Consider the following 7693-nt stretch of genomic DNA (forward strand, 5'->3'; position numbering starts at 1 on the left):
CTCTTGGCTGCATTATCGCCCATCAGTGCAACACTCAGACAGTGTAGCGTGTTGGCTGATGGTAGATGAACTCATTCAATGTAATGTGTTTCCGTGGCTATAGTGTAGTGCAAATTTTATGCACGAAGTGTTTTGTTACACAAAGGGATGGTGTAGAGCCAGTGTGACATTAAAAATTTGAAAATAGAAGTCAACCGGCAGCAGAATTAAACACGATACATGAAATAATGTACACCATGGTGCATGTACACTTGTGTAATGCAGCACTGATGCAGCACAATTGGTGTAGTGCGAGGCTACACTCAGTGTATCCCAAGAGAAAACGCTATTACGTACAATATATTTCAGAATATATATATATATATAATTCTATAGAAAAATATAGATATTTTGAGTATATATTTTTGAAATGTTTTTCATTTCTTATTATAGCTCCTATTCAGTCCAAACGCGTTAAAGTGAGTAAGAGCTAGAATTAGTGATGCACTGTTGTGAGAAACATTCCCGTGTGGGAATTCCGCGACAGCTTATCATTGGTTAGGATAAGAGCATGCGACGCGAACAAATGTTGGCAATGCTAAGTAGAATGATAAAAAGAGATCGAACCTAAATGATGTGCAACGAAGACAACAACTAGACAACAAGATTGGCTAATCTAGATTTATGAATGATCACTATGTAAGATCCTACGCACACTGAAGTAAATATTAGAAACAGGAATAAATATTAAGATTTTAATCTATCAGGTACTAGTTATGTCGGAATACATGGTTTCTGATAGAATGAAATCTTAATATCTATTCCTGTTACTAATATTTCCTCTATTGTGCGCAGATCCTAAAGGTTTGTTCGCGTCGCAAGATCCAACATGCACCAACATGTTCCTATCACAGCTCCTACTCATTCTATCAAGCGCGTTGAAATGAGTAAGAGTTATATGATAGGAGCATATTACAACATATTGGAACATGCGATGCGAACAAACTTTAAGTGAGAGGGCAAAGAATTAGAGAGAGACGCTTGCAAACTGAGCACACCATGTAATCCTTCCACTAGTTAGAAGCCTTAATAGGCGGTTTGTCTTAACTCTTATTATAGAAACACTAGTGTAAGCTAGAGTTCCTAGAATATCAAAGTCTGACCTCTCCATCCTTTGATTGGCATATCCACACAATGGCAGTATCAATCGCACATACATTCATATTGAGAGCAAACACATATTTCGGACATGCACGTCATTTTTGGCCAGACTCTGGTTTTCTAGGCACTTTAGCCTAAGTGCCAATGTGCAATGATGCTACGCGGCGCGAATCCTGTTAAAATGGTTACATTTCCCTTTTTTTTTACTCGTTCGTTTCATATGTTGCAAATTAGTGTTTTAAAAATCTTTGTTCGAAACACAGTCAGGGTACTTTTATTTTTAGGACTACACTAGAGAGCACGACGGAAGAGATAACATGAGGTGTGGTCGAGTTGCCGTTACAAATGCTTTGAAGCATTTTTTTGATTGGACAATTAGTAAAATTCTTTCTTCCGATTGGTTAATCAAATGCTTCGAAGCATTCGTAGTGGCAACTCGATTACACTCATGATGTGTGCACTATCTCTTTTAAAAATCTATCTTCGTTTATGGACTGTAGTGCAACTAGTAGTAGTTTAAACATGGGGTGATACTTATAGTTCTTATTTTAAAATCGTTTTAAATAATATCTTAAGATGCTAATAGAGTCCTCGGAATGACTTATAACATTTAAGACTTATGATATTTAAGACTTATGATATTTTTTTACTTATGATTTATAAGATAATTTTAAATGTAAGAATCAATTATAAGTACTAGTCTGTTTCGCATAGTGAAATTGATACTGAATCTTTCCTTGTGCAAGGTAGAATCCTAGATTTATAAGAGAAACGCGATTGGCGTTAAGTGTTCTGATCGATTGCAATCACGTGATTAGCAACCAATAATAATGAACTTATTTTTGTATACTAAAAATGGCTGTTTAATGGATGATTGGTGGATTTCATAGTCTATCTTGCAAAAATGACGCCATTTTTAGTACTTCTAGTACTTTTAAGTACTTTTGTGATACTCACATAAGTCGATTTATGTTTCTTTTATAAATCAATATAAATAGGACTCTAGTGTAAGGAAAGATTTAGTATCAACTTCACAATGCGAAACAGGTCGGTATTCATAGTCGATTCATTTAACTGCCTTAAGAATAATTTAAAAATGTAAGTCAATCTGAGGACTGTATTAGCATTTTAAAACATTATTATTATAAGACAGTTTTAAAATAAAAACAGACTATGAATACCGCCCCATGTTTTGCGTCTCATATATGAATACTACCCCATGTTTCGCGTTTCATATATGAAAATCTACTAGGAATTTTTATTTATTCTCTTATGTTCTATGCGTTATGCAAAAGTCTATTCTGCAGCCTTACCTCAATGATTTAAACGCTGCACAAATATTTCATGAAAAAGTTTGATTGATTAGTTAGTTCTTAGTTGCTTTAAGGCTAATAATATTAGGTGTACAACTTCCGCTGTTTTTTTTCCGAAATTCGAGGCTTTATTGTAAAAAACTGGTTATACATTTATGATTCAAAGTATTGTCCATCGCTGGCCACTACTTTCTCCCATCTTTCGGGTAGCGTACAAATCCCGCGTCGAAAAAACTGGTTATCTTTTGAGGCTATCCACGAATTGATCCCATTTTTTACTTCTTCATAAGACCGGAAGTGCTGGTCAGCCAGGCCGTGTGCCATTGATCGGAACAAGTGATAGTCAGAGGGAGCAACGTCTGGAGAATACGGCGGGTGGAGTAGGACTTCCCATTTCAACGTTTCCAAGTATGTCTTGACCACTTTCGCAACATGGGGTCGAGCATTGTCATACTGCAAAATCACTTTATCATATCTCTCGTTGTATTGCGGCCGTTTGTCTTTCAATGTTCGGCTCAAACGCATCAATTGCGTTTGATACCGATCGCCTGTGATTGTTTCAGTCGGTTTTAACAGTTCATAATACACTACGTCGAGCTGGTCCCACCAAATACAGAGCATGACATCAAAATCACCATTCTTGAAGCATTGAAACCACTCATACGTTCTTTCACTAATAGCGGCCTCACCATAAGTATTTGAGAGCATTCGATGAGCCTCAGCCGCAGATTTCTTCATATTGAGCAAAAAATTAAAATCTCCCGCAAATGACGAGAATTTGGCTCGTAAACTGACATTTTCAATCGAGAGAATAACTTTATGATGCAGACACTAATCGACTAATGTTTCTATGGGGTTATGTTGACAGATGCCCAAGTTTATTGTATGACGTCTATGATCTATTTATTTCGACCACCACTTACCGCTAAAGTCATCTATAGGAAACCGGCGGAAGCAAAGTTGTACACCTAATAGCAATTCCGTATACAATCGACCAATCGAAAAACTATCATTTTTGTATTCGAGAATTATTCATATATGCTCAAGAATAGGGCACCAGGAGTGGCGCACTTACATAGTTCAATTGCGCACATCAGTCACTCATCAGTTCATCATTCCTAGTAATTTTTAATTGCTTTACCAATGAAATTATATTATTTTAAATATAATCTCATTGATAAAATATAATATTATTTTAATATTAACACCTGGTTGGCATTTCGCAATATGTACAAAATACAGATATCTGAAATGTAAAAATTTGTAGCTTTATTTTTTATAGGTATATTTCATATATACTATTGTGATCAAAAAGTATCAGAACTTTATTTTTTAAAAATTGCGGAAAAATTGTAAATCCGTTTTCTTTGCTAAGTTGATACACATGTCCTTCATACAATAGTAAAAAAAAATCATGACGTTCCTTCAAGCCGTTTGAAAATGATAATTGTTTATGTCAGTAAACATTTTTATGTTGTGATTTTTATCGAAAACTATCGAGCAAAAATTTGTTTGAAATTTTGCGTTACGAACGAAATTTCGTTCACAAACGCATTCAAAATGTTGCAAAAAGCTTATGGCGATGTATATGAGCTCTATAATCGTGCACGACAAAAAATATAAGCGTTTAGCAGACAGCTTTTACAATCATATATACATATACATACATTTTTATATATTATTTTACAATTATCAATGCATTGAAAGAGCGAGGACACGCAGCACGATTTCAAAAGTGATACAGCATTCTGTTGGGGATAAGATTCAGCATTTCTGATCACGAATCAAAATCTCACTCGCTTTGTCGGCGCTGGATTTGCCGAACACCGGTCGCTTCATGATCGTCAGTTTCGCGGCTTTCTGTGAATCAACAAGATTCGGGTGATTTCAGGAAATACAACGAGAACGAATGAGGAATCGGGAATCAACAGGAATCAACGAAAATTGACATTCGAGTTTTGACGTTTTGCCACGGAGAACCTCTTTTCTCAGTTTTAGAAAAACTTCAGAGCCAAACGCAATACAAGACGACGGTTTTAGTGTCCACGACTCGAGTGACTCAAGAAATATTCATTAGGCGACCTGACCCGAGATAACAATCTCGAAGCGTTCAGGAATCGCGTTAATTGGCCCAGGACGATAATCCCATGGCGTTGCCAGTAGTAAGAAATTACGAACATTTACGCGAATATATCTAACAATTCACGAACATTGAAGTGATTGTGATAGTGTTATTCGAATTATACAGACTTATAATATAAAAATTGTACTCAATTATTGTGAACATTAAATCATTCCATATTCCTATAAGTGACAATATAATTATCCATCAATAATTACATAACCATTTGAAACAAGGTGCCTCCTGTCAGATTCATGGAATCTCACATTCAAAGAACGTGAACAGATAATCACAGGAATCAATCACGCTGCGCCATCCGGAAATCTGAAATTCCAAGACGGTGTCATTTCGAACATCATTGAGCGGTGCTATTACACGAGTGTAAATCATTCGATTTTTACTTGTCATCAATCGCATAACAATGGCTGACAAAGTTAAACTTCTTATTCAGAAATGAACGTCATTAAAATCACAAATTATGAATTTAGCCAATCTCCTCAACAAAGGTAGAATAGCAATAACAATTTAAAATTACGAATTTCTCATAACAGAGTTATATCACGCGTTCGAGGCATTCAACGATGAATTCGCGGTGTTAGATTCTAATGACATACATTAGACCGAATTTCTAAACATCCAAGAACGATTTTACGCGTTTGCGAGCAATGTCGAGAGCAAATTGAATGCGACAAACACATCAAATAAAGATAACATTAAACGACGAGTCTATACGCGAAAATGCAAGCGTTGCAACAATCGTCAGAAAAAGATGCATCAAATTATCCGAAGTGTCTTTACTGACATTCGATGGCAAATTCGAAAATTGGTTAACGTTTAAAAATGCATTTTCTTCCATGATTGACTCACAAACGGATTTAACACACATCGACAAACTATCTGAAATCCACGTTAACAGATGAGACCAATAATAAAATAAAAATATTCTCGATCGACGGGGTAAATTATGCGAAAGGGAGTTATTAGAACGCTTGTATGAAGTAAAACGAATTCTGATCACGCGACACCTCTCGGCTGTTGTAAATTTGCCCGTTAGATAAAGTACGGACGGTATGACGAGACTCGCTGACGACGTCCAACAACATCGTCACAGTCGGTCAAGAAATGTTAATATACCTTATAGAAAGTCACATTAGACAAGTGGGAGGCAACACTTGAGAGACATACTTCTCCTAAGCTCGAAGACTTGTACGAATTTTTATACAAAACAGCGGTATGCGCGTCAAGATGGGAACCGAAATTAGTAGAACCGAATAAGAACAAGTACGAACTCCTGGTCAAGAAGAGGAGATTCGTTCCGAATCGAATCTTTGTAGTAAAAACATCGCGCAATTGTATTGCATATAAAGGTAAATCACATCCTCTCTATACGTTCAAACAACTATCCGTAACAGAGCGCATTGAGGTAGTGCGAAAGGCGAAATTATATTACAACTGCTTACGCTCTCGTTACGGAACGCCGTGTAAATTTTCAAATTGTATGTCAAAAACGTCAATATCCTTTGATGATAATCAAGCGAACAAATCGGCTTCTTCTAATTCCACGACTACTCAATCTAAATGACTATTAAAATTATCCGATCGCAACAACGCAACAAGTCTTGTCATGTCAATCATGTCATGTGTTCCGCAGCTTTTAACGAGCATTAATATATATATTGGGAAAAAGTTCGTGGCGATTTTTTAGTAAAATTAAAGTGTTTTTCTTAGAGTTTTGAAATCAATTTATTTAACCAAATATGCTCCATTATTTTCTATAATATTTTGCCATTTTTGGGACAGAGTCATAATTCCATCGCGATAGAACTTCTGTGGTTTCTGATCGAAAAACTGCTTCAAGTGATTTTCACAGACCTCTTTTGAAGCTAGCTTTACATCATTAAGAGAGTTCTGCAGAGATCTAAACAAATGATAGTCTGAGGGTGTTATGGCAGGACTATACGGTGGATTTAAACTTCCCAGCCAAGCTCTCGCAATTTTTGCCGAGTCATCAAAGATGTGTGTGGTCGAGCGTTGTCGTGATGGAAGATGATACCTCTCCTATTAATTAATTCTGGCCGCTTCCTCTCAATTGCTTGTTGTAATCTCTGCAATTATTCACAGTAGAGTTCGGAATTAATTGTTTGATTGGACGATAATAGCTCATAGTGAACGATTCCCTTCCAGTCCCACCACACACATACACAACATCACCTTCTTCCTCGTCAATCCAGGTTTTGCGATTGCTTGCACTTTCTCTCCTTTCTCTTCACGATCTTTTTCTAATTGGATTGTCATAGGTGATCCATTTTTCATCATCAGTTATCATTCTCTTCAGAAATGGCTCAATTTCATTCCGTTTCAGTAGCGTATCACAAATGTTAATTCGGTCCATCATGTTCCTAACACTCAACTCGTGAGGAATCCAAACATCGAGCTTCTTTTTATATCCAGTTTTGTATAAATGATTTAAAACTGTTTTGTGGTCGACGTCTAGTTTCCGGGCAATCTCCACAGTGCTCACATGCTTATCACGCTCGACTTTTACCATGATTCCATTGGACTTTTCAGTGATTGGTCGAGCGGAGCGAGGTTCATCTTTCACATCGAAATTTCCAGCATGAAAGCAAGCGAACCATTTCCGTGCTGCTGATTTTGGTAGAGTATCTTCATCGTAAATAGCGCAAATTTTTTCACAAGCCTGTGTAGCATTCTTGCCTTTATCGTAGTGATACTGCAAAATGTAGCGAATTTTTTCCTTATTTATTTCCATTTTTAAAATAAAATAACTTTTGATCCACTTCACCGATTTCAATTTTTTTCGGCTCAAAACAAAGGTTAAAATGTCACTTTTTAAACGCACGTCTAATGTTGCCGATGCGATTAGTAGTTGCCGACTGCTGAGCATTTAATGCCATCTAGCGGGAAAAACGCCACGAACTTTTTCTCACACCCAATATATATATATATATATATATATATATATATATATATATATATATACTACTACCTTACTTTACTTACTTACTAATTTAAATTTTAAATTTAATTAACTAATTAATTACTATTACTATATCTATAATACACATATACTAAATAACATATTATTAATTAAATAAAA

This window comes from Atta cephalotes (genome assembly GCF_000143395.1).
Source record: "Atta cephalotes unplaced genomic scaffold scaffold00002, whole genome shotgun sequence".
Classification (NCBI taxonomy): Eukaryota; Metazoa; Arthropoda; class Insecta; order Hymenoptera; family Formicidae; genus Atta; species Atta cephalotes.